Source organism: Saccoglossus kowalevskii, chromosome 15 (genome assembly GCF_978046115.1).
Source record: "Saccoglossus kowalevskii chromosome 15, keSacKowa6.1, whole genome shotgun sequence".
Lineage (NCBI taxonomy): Eukaryota > Metazoa > Hemichordata > Enteropneusta > Harrimaniidae > Saccoglossus > Saccoglossus kowalevskii.
Genome location: NC_140655.1, coordinates 8,188,963 through 8,199,762, shown reverse-complemented (window position 1 = coordinate 8,199,762; position 10,800 = coordinate 8,188,963). Strand labels below are relative to the sequence as shown.

Sequence of the window (10,800 nt, the reverse complement as noted above, 5' to 3'; positions counted from 1 at the left end):
TCCTTGACCAGCTCACATGTTGTGTATATTACTTTCCTTCTATACTGCCAGTGTATTTCAGAATATCTCTCATCTTCAGTTGTATTTGACCACCGTAGCTACACTGCTCACAGTCAGTGTAATGCTTGGTACTATATTGCTCTATTTAAAAAAAAAAGACATAAATAAAAATTGTATTAATGTATGCATGATCAACAGAATACGATAATTTTAATCAAAAATACATCACTTTCATACCAGGTATGTTCGAAAACTTTCCCATGATAGATAATGTGAGAAGTAAGCACATCAGTATAGTTTTAATATTACGTATTGACAATCTTGTGCACCCGTATAAGTGCTATAATCTCTACGTAGACCGACCCGTAAACGGCAATCTTTTGATGTACGAAAGGAGTGAATCGCATTATCGTTGAAGCAAACAAACAAAACATGATTATCAAATAAACGTTCATTTAGGACTTACTTACTATCATGTGCATTACTTATTAATTCTTGTTTCCATTAACTCCGACCTATGATCTGACTCCCTATAAATAATGATATGATGGAGCACATAAAGTATCAAACATACCCGGAAACTGACAAACACTGTTAAACAGGGCCTCAATATTGACAATAATTGCCTTTCCACTTCGTCGAAGGACTCATTATTACTCGGACACTTTAGTGATTTTGACAAATAGTGTGTTACGTGACTCAACTATGCTAATTCCAAACCACCTGTTTTTGGCTTGTTATCATTTGTTTTATTACATGCATTTTATGAAATAGCTTGTAGCTACAAAAGCTTATACCATTTTTAGCCAATCTAAAAAATGCGGCTGCTTAGCATATAATTTTGACTGGCGCATCCGCTTCTAAATTTAGCATATTTTATGAAGAGTGTGCCGAAACATTGTTATTCAATGTCTAAATTATTCTCAAACATATTGTAAACCACTTGTTAAAATATAAACAAATATTTAGTAAGACTTTATTATGCTATGCTTGAGTAAACGTTAGGTTTGTAACAAATATTGACGACACCTCCGAAAAACAACGTGAACGTCTAACTGTCAGTAACCGCGTGACGGCGCCCTTTAATATTTTGGTCTATTTTCGAATGTTCAAAAGCAAATAAATTGTTTCATTTGGTAGTTGTATATATTTTGATATTCCGTTTGTGGCCACGTGTATTATAGATAGAGTGCGTCAGTTTTACCCTCCCTATTTCACAATTGGTTTTGAGTTTTGAAATATTGATTTTTGTGTATGCCATCACTTGATGCATGCGCATCTAACGATTTAAAGTTTATTTACGCCACCGCTTTATAATTGCACTTAGTTAATTATGAAATTAGGATGCTATTTTTTGAATATTCAACTGAGGATGTCAACTCGTTCATTAAAGAACGCCACCATGCGGCCACTGATAGTTAACGGTCACTTTGAAAGCATTGTCTTATCTCTTCTCATACAACAAAGTACAACATACTTACATAACGTGAGAATCATGCCAGGTGCGGCAACATATATGCAGTCCGGCGAACCATTTATATACAAAGACCAAACACATACTAAAATGACTGCAATTTCATTGCATGTAGTGCTCAAATTTACGGCATAATAGTAATTTAAAAATTGAATTAGGTTTCTACATCCCGAAAGCCCGGTATGGGATGTGAAAAACATTGATACAAATGGCATTACTGGGGAAAGGAAATAGAAAAAAAAACTTAAAAGTCAACGACAACAACATCAAATTGAAAAACGCAATCATCCTCTTTCAATAGCACGCCGACCGCCCAGGAAAAGCAAGAAATTTGGACAAAATAAGTCCTGGAAACCTGTACCAAGCGCACTGTCTGGCGTGCCCGAGGGAAGGTGACGGGTATCACCACCGGGTATCACAACGAAACATAAAATAATTACAAACGAATCAAATTGAAAACTGCACTGCACTGTAAGGAGACTGGTCTAGCCTGGTATTCAAATCATCTGTCTCACACTAAAATACCCCGACGTAGTCATGCCTGTTTCCCACCACGAACAGACAATACATCACCCCTTTACTGCGAAACGCGGAAAGCAATATATTTAGGCTCGCCACATCCAACGAAGTCAGAAGCAGATAACGAACGATTTTACACCTTCCGATTCAAATTATTAGATAATTATATTCTCATGTAGTTGCTCCTATCATTTTTAAATGTCGTTAACGAAAATGACGGTAACCCAAAGCTATGTGTTAATACTATGGTATTAAAAACTCTCTCTTTAAATTGTCAGCTCGCCCTTTGGTCTACGTCGAAGGTAATATTGCGCGCCATTCTTTATTCCCGGTCCCAGAGGTTTTTGCGTTTATCCAGCGCGTGCTTTCGATCCATGACAAATTTGCATATTCATCAGGACAGCTTCGATTTCCAGAGAAATTTTTCATTGCTCCTCATTGGACCGAAATACTGGGTTGTGATCAGCATCACAGGTGGTGCATCTTTACGCACACCAGACTATATTTTTTTTTCTTTTTTTTTTTTTGTTTGAAGTCCGAGAACGATTTTGTTTAGATTTGATAGCGGACACAATTTTAAATTAAAAAAATGAATTATTGCACGACTGTTAAAGAATTTAACTTTTTAAATAATCGCTCTCCGATCTCTGCGGGATTTCGCGTTATGCATCATAAAATCGAAGAGGAAAATTCGATATTCACTTCGCACTTCTACCATGGATAAAATTCGTCATCTTACAACGGGATATGTGCGTTTGTTCACGTGAGCTTTTGGTAATATTAATATGCTTTATTTTAGTTCCCGCCTGCCAAATTTTACAGTTATAAATTTATTTATTTGTAGTGCGACAAACCGTCTGTACCCCCCCCCCACACACACACACACACACCCTCCACTGGCGCGAAGCCACAATCTGAATAAAATAAAAAAAAAATTATTTCATTTTCATATTTTTATTGTTATTTTTTGTTTATTCATAAATATGTTTGAATTTTAATCAGATTGAGTCGGAAAGGCGCAAAATAATGGTCGTTACGATGGGTAAAGAGAAAAGATCTCACGCTATGCTGTGAACCAAACGTAACACTAACAAACAAAATACATGTGCCATAGTGAATTCCGAGAGTTGTTTGGTGGCAAAAATCTCCCCGCTCTCTCACCAAAATCTATTTATATACCCGTTTAACTGAGTAGAGAAATAAAATTGTCTTCTCAAAATCTCCCCGCCCATTAAACAATGGATTATTTTCCCGCCCATTCGCAAAACCTAACTCGATCAGCTTTTTACACGAACGGCTTTGCTGACTGCTTCCACATGGTACAATGTACATTTACATAAGGTAAGGTACATGCCGGGTGCGGCCACATATAAGAACGGGTAAAGGCGCTTAAACCTATACACCTACGTTTTGGGAAACTAACAAACAACGACTCAATCTTTGGCAACCATGGCGTTTCCAACATCTATCACCCACATCAGCTTCGGCCATGGCAGTTGCACCACATACCGACGTTGCTTAACCATCATCTCCGTGATCTCGAAGGCGCTCGACATTCGTCTCGTCACGGTTACTAACCGTGGTCTCGTTCGCTCAGGTGTAACTCAATTTTTAATTTTTTTTTGTATGAGCATACAAATATTGTCTGACCTAACGACAAATGGCCTAAAAGTAAATTCTGGTGACGTGAGTCCAATGGATGCAGCACCCGGCCGACATACATGCGCAGCCATTTACTTGGCACGTGAATCACTGTATTACACTGTCTGTACTATGCTGCTTTACTCTGAGGATTAAGAAATAACGCGTGACTGTTGTAGATAATAACACAGCAACTGGCTAATCATGAACTGACTTCATCGAACCTCAAAAAAACCGAGAATCTCAACGCAATCATACAACAATTTATATATTTAACAAAACTGTACATAATGAAGCGACTTCGACATTTCTGCAGAAACGGGGTCTTACCCAGATTTAATAAAATTATGCTGAGAACTCTTGGTGGTAGCTCTAATGGACTAACAATAAAAGTTTGGACCAGCGTAACTTTCGTGTCTGGTGAAAACTGATAAAGAAACTTTACATTCTAACAAATGTGCAGAGAAAATGGCAAAATTAACTCCTCTTTGTCTAGAATGAAGTGTTCCCATTTCTTGAAATATGTGAAGTACGTGCTGGTAGTATTTTTGCTGTGCGACTCAATAAAATAATACGGTAGCTTAAAGCGGGGTGGTCGTCGCGCAGCGCGTGATCGAATTTCATGTAAATAAACAATGTATTTTACACGCGTTGTATACCTCGCTACGAGTCCCATATCGAACAGGACGCGGCGCGACGACTGCCGCCTAAAGTCTCTGCAGCTCCGGGTTTGCCGAACCGCTGCCCACCGCTTCCTAAATGGATTTCGCCACGGTTACTAAGTAACCGTGATTTCGCTAAACTTAGACCTCAAAGAAAAATCGTCCAATTATAATTAATAACTCGTACACCCTGGCGTCTCTGATCCCAAACATTAAAAAAACGAACGTTTAACGCCACCAAAGCGAAAACTGAGTGCGTCGTTAAAAACGTCATTGCAGCTTTTTTAACCATCTACTTCACATTTACTCTACTTTTCAAAATTCCAAATATTTCCTGCATGCTCGGCGCATACCACTGGCGAAAACGAACAAATGTCAAGCAACGGAAACGTCTTCACAAGGAAATTTAAACTTGAACAGAAAAAAAGATTAACGTTCTTACAATCTAACGGTCGGCGCTTACCTACCTTATGTATAGCCACAGTCAGTGGTACTGGTAGTAAGCACGAAATAATTTAGAAAGTGCTTTGAAATGTAATATTTCTAAAAAACTGTTCTGGTAGTTGGGTCACATTTGCCGGAAATTATACATTGATACGTGTTTTCACGCTGTGGCTGCGATTTTTCCTGAGAGCATGTCTGTATATTATTTTTTCCCTATTTTTCTGAACTTTTTCTGAAATTTTTGATTTGAATTTTTTGTTCTCAGAAATCCTTCAGGCCCCCGATTTCAAATGGGTTACCCCTAATGTTTTTTAAATAACCCTGGAAGGTACCGGATGCCACTCCCTTGTATGGATTTTGCAAATAGTGGCCCTCGTCGAGCAAACACTCAGCGAACAAACTGAATATACGGGGTTGAAGTTAAATTAGCATTCAGATATTAGCATATTCGTACAGATCGCCCTCATAGGCTAGACGCGGAACTAGTAATGAATTGATATTGGCCAGTGAATACGAATCTAACGCACATAACATTTAGCATGGCTGACGTTCATGACGTTGTCAACAATCTCTCAGAGCTCTTTCTATCATGACATTAGCTCGTATTGAACTATACAAAGAACCGCCAGTGAGGTTAGTAATTATGATACTTTATTTATTTACGTGTTCTTACTATATTTCCCGTATTTCTCTGCTGTTACGCTTATCTTATGTATTTTATGAGGTGCTGCTGGCGCTACCACAGTTCCATTGACTAGTGTTTAACTTTAATTCATCGAAAAGGAGGAGTGCTCGAGAAGTCCAGTAGACCATATACCATTTTTCGAAATGATACCCATTGAACAAGACAGGTCTTTAGTTCTAGTGAATTGTATGGATTAGAAATTATATATCATGGTCTTAAAATAACACATTTCTGTGAAACTCCGACTTCGCTGCTGCCGTCGGCACGGACACAAGCTGGTGCCACATGTATTGACATATCCAAAAACATGTTCCAAGATAAAACCAACAAAAGGCACAGATCTAGAAGCAGTACCTACACACGAATTGGTGACGTCATAAAATACATGACCTTCAATCGGGGTCGTTTCCTCGGTATATACGAATTGGTATATACAAATTACAATAAAGATACTTAAGACATTACAAATAAGGTAAAACAAATCACGTGACAATATAATGATAATAACGGTAATAAATCCTACTAGCTTAACAGTTGAAGAGAACGCTCATATAGTCAGTCGGGTGACGCCGAGGGTCACGAACTGTGTTGCAAAATGGCCGTGTGGTTGAAACTGGGTCATGGCGTGACGCGTGAGGAAGACATCATTAAACACTCAAAATCACAATAAAACGGGGAAGTGGTTGCATATTACGGCGTAGCTAACATGGGAAATAAAAAAACGCCCAATACAAACGACATGGGTTCGAATCACACTAGATACACACTCACCAGAACCGAAGCAATCAGAAACCAGCAATCGTTTTGGCTTTTCCGTTCAACTCATCGGAACACTGGAGTAGTTAGAAAAATGAACACCACTTAACGACCAACGTCGTGGCGTGGTACACAAGCGTGCCATTAAAATAAAACAAAATTAGCTTGAAAAGACAGTGGGATCGAGTCCCGCTCAGAGCTACCGTAAAAACGTAAATCAAATAAACTGAAATCTCTCAAACCGTAAACAAGTAAACAAAGAACGTCGCAAAAAAATAATAAACCTCACAAAACTCCACCATACAAAACTGAATGAATAAATAATAAAATAACTAACGTCTTAAACTGGACGACGCGCAATTTGTTCAACAGATTGTGACAAGAGATAAACAAGACCCAAGTCAAGGTAAGTTTTGTTAAAGTGTCGATGGCGTTCCCTATATTACGAAAACAATTCAGGCAACAGACGAATATCTTCTGTGGTGTTGTTGAATTTATACCGTGTCTGCGGAATTGTTGATTGAGGGTTCGAAGCCAGCAGTTAACATTTTGTTAGAAAGTTTCACAATTAAATCAAATATCCAATGATACCAGTATATTTATTTCATTATTTTAACAACTTGCAACACGAGTTCTTACACCTAAATAAGTATCAAATATTTGTCGACACATTTATTCTCTCAACCTTGTAGAGGTGGAAATTAATTAAACAACAGGTATTTACTCACAAATATAATGGTCAATATTTGTCCATACATTCATTCTGTCAATTTAAGAACTTGTAATTGTTGGAATTAATCAAATGAGAGTTGTCTACACCAAAATAAGTTTCAAATACTTGTCCATACATTTATTCTCTCAATTTAACAACTTGTAATGGTGTAAAATAATTAAACGAGAGTTGTCTACACCAAAATAAGTCTAAAATATTTGTCCGCACATTTATTCTCTCAATTTAACAACTTGTAATGGTGTAAAATAATTAAACGAGAGCTGTCTACACCAAAATAAGTCTAAAATATTTGTCCGCATATTTATTCTCTCAATTTAACAACTTGTAATGGTGTAAAATAATTAAACGAGAGCTGTCTACACCAAAATAAGTCTAAAATATTTGTCCATACATTTATTCTCTCAATTTAACAACTTGTAATGGTGTAAAATAATTAAACGAGAGTTGTCTACACCAAAATAAGTCTAAAATATTTGTCCGCACATTTATTCTCTCAATTTAACAACTTGTAATGGTGTAAAATAATTAAACGAGAGCTGTCTACACCAAAATAAGTCTAAAATATTTGTCCGCACATTTATTCTCTCAATTTAACAACTTGTAATTGTGGGAATTAATCAAACGAGAGCTGTCTACACCAAAATAAGTCTAAAATATTTGTCCATACATTTATTCTCTCAATTTAACAACTTGGAATGGTGTAAAATAATTAAACGAGAACTGTCTACACCAAAATAAGTCTAAAATATTTGTCCGCACATTTATTTTCTCAATTTAACAACATGTAATTGTGGGAATTAATCAAACGAGAGATGTCTACACAAAAATAAGTCTAAAATATTTGTCCGCACATTTATTCTTTCAATTTAACAACATGTAATTGTGGGAATTAATCAAACGAGAGATGTCTACACAAAAATAAGTCTAAAATATTTGTCCGCACATTTATTCTTTCAATTTAACAACCTGTAATTGTGGGAATTAATCAAACGTGAGTTGTTTACATCAAACTAAGTATTTAATATTTGTTGAGACATTTATTCTCTCAATTTAACAACTTGTAATGGTGTAAAATAATTAAACGAGAGTTGTCTACACCAAAATTAATCTCAAATATTTGTCCACACATTTATTGTCACAATTTAACCACTTGTTAATAGTGGAAATTACTTAAATGCGACTTGTTTAATCAGTTGACATCAATGCACCTTACCCGCAGACAGTGCACAACAGAGTATCATTATTGAGCAATTATAAACAAAAACGTGTCTTGGCATTAGGGTTAGGGTCGGGTCAGGTATGGGCAACGGAATTATTAACAGGAATGTGTCTTGACATTAGGGTTAGGGTCGGGTCAGGTCAGGTATGGGCAACGCAAATGGCAAACACCCAATTGGCAAGATATACACTAACGGGTTATGGCATGCATATAGTTTACACAAGTAAAAACACAAAATTGGCAATTTTTTGGACAATTGTAACTCAATAATAGAAATATGTTGTATTTCTATATATATACACACTATATAGTCTTATCAAATGCAAACACATCCAGTCAATCGAATGTGGTCTTGTGGGTCAGTTCTCTGCATAGTGATCAGGAGGACCTGGGTTCAATTCCCTTGCCTGCCCATCTTTTTCTCGCAAACGCCATTTGGCAATAAAGCTAAATATGACAACAAATTATTTAATTTGCATGACTACCCACATAGCTCAGTTGATTTGTACTATGTCAGCAATGTGAGCGATCGCTGGTTCGAATCCAGTATGTTTAGATTTTTGAATGCTAGTGAAGACAGTGCTCCTATGAATAGGACTTAAATCCTAACTCCTGTGTGAAGACACTCGTGGTACAGAGGACAAGACAGTGCGCTGGGAACTCAAAGATCGCAAGTTCGAATCACGGATTGGACACTCCTACAAAAGACATGAAAGACGTTAAAAACATAAACAGCGGTTTCAAAAACTCAAGTCAGGAAAACAGAACACAAGAACACTACCCCACATGGAAGCCAGTCGAAGTCGTCGAAGAACGAACACAGTCGAAGAACGAACACTGTTGACAGCTGTAGGTCACGTGCAACAACAGACACGAGGAGCATGGCTGCTCTCCAAATGGGTCCCTTCTTTTGTATTGACCCCCTAAGGATTGCTAATCCCCCTTTCTAACTCTTCCCCCCAAAATAATATATCGCCCCTTTTTAAATGTATTGACCCACAAATTAATGAATATTCATGAGCACAGAAACTGCTACGTCATGAATAAATTAGCATAATTTTAAAAAAATTTGCATAAAGTGTAGGTACTCCTTCTGGAGCTCTGCCCAACAAAATATTAATCACAACCTGTGAACCAATGACATTAATAGATCAGATTCCAAATATATTTACATATACTTGATGAAAAAAAATACGTTAAATTATTGTCTAAACTTTGTCTTATTAGTCACAAACTCTAAATAGAACTGGGTAGATGCAGAAGACCAAAACAATGAAATCCTCTTTCTAATCTTTTGTGTCATTTACAGAGAAGAAACTGAGAAATAATATTTTGAATTAGCCATAAACTTCCTAATTTCAATAGTACTTCAATACCCACTCAGACATATTACATTTCTAAAACATTCACTGGCCAAACACAACAGCCTTTTTTATTTTTAACTTTTTTTTTTATTTTATTTTATTTATTTTTTTAGAAGTTTTTTCTCTATTACTTTTGTGCCTAAGATGAAGTGAATATTGTTTTTTTCATTCCAGTATAATCAGTATAAAGATTATTATTATTATTATTATTATTATTATTGTGTAGCATGTGCAGCATTGTTATGAAATCTCATCCAAGCAAAGCCATATGGTAGCAGGGCTGTATACTGTTTGAATGCTATACTATTAATATACAAAATAAATATTTACTATATTAATAATAAAAGCATCATTTTTAATGATGTACAGAGTTTTAATAATATAATAATATTTTAAATATTCCATAATCAAAAAAGACATTGTTTTGTTGACAGTGGTGGAAATTATTGATATTTTCTCCAATAAATTGTCAAAATTTGTAGAAATTGGAATGTTAGTTTTCTTTGTGACTATGGTAATTTTTTGCACATTTTTATTTATTTTGTTTAAAGGCTGAAGGTCTTGATAGATTTAGCTAAAAAATATGGAGAAAATTAAGCAAGTTTTGCATTGTGAGAATGAACACAATATTTAAAATATGCATGTCAGATAAGTGTCATTAATATTTATAACATGTGTTACTGTTCATTGTGCGTGCAAAATCGTTTAGTGGAATTGAATCAAAAGAAGCATGATAATACAATTTATGTACTTTGTGTCTAGTTCCTGTATGGTTTGAAATTTATACCAAGAAGCTACTATAACATTTTCATTCTAAAATTTTAAATATTGAAATGGTGTTGATTACCCCCCATTTGCATTATATATCATTTCTGGATTGCTAGATATTATTTATGAATGATCATTTAAATTGAACTTAATATATTGCAAATAGAGCTGACAAGTTTAATCACCATTTTTCAATGGATTGCATAATATTTAAGGTAAGCATGTGCCTGTTGATGCCAGGATAGCACATTAACTTGCCATTTGATAAAGACAAACAAGTACATTATATGGCTTCTGTGCCATCTGTCAGCACTTGAAATTTGCACATAAACAAAAAAAGTCAGAAGATACAATAGTGACATTTGATATCCGGAACTGTCCCCTTGCACAAAAACAATTTAAAAAAAAAATGTCTACCTGGATTAAGCTTATTCAATCTACAACACAATGTGATTGATACTAAATAATAAAATTTTCTCGTTGGTTGCCCACAAGAAATGTAATACCGTATTTGCTCTATCAGTAGTGCATGTGC

The 10,800-nt window shown here is 35.7% G+C and overlaps 1 protein-coding gene across 2 annotated transcripts in view; it reads left to right on the top strand.

The window, feature by feature from the left end:
* Positions 1-5,279: 5,279 nt before the first annotated feature.
* Positions 5,280-10,800, top strand: part of LOC102810019 (polyamine-transporting ATPase 13A3-like) — a 52,864-nt gene continuing 47,343 nt past the window's right edge. For both annotated transcript variants that reach the window (XM_085508685.1, XM_006819555.3), the window contains exon 1: positions 5,280-5,373. The gene's annotated coding sequence lies outside the window, so the exon portion shown is untranslated. The remainder of the gene's footprint in view (positions 5,374-10,800) is intronic.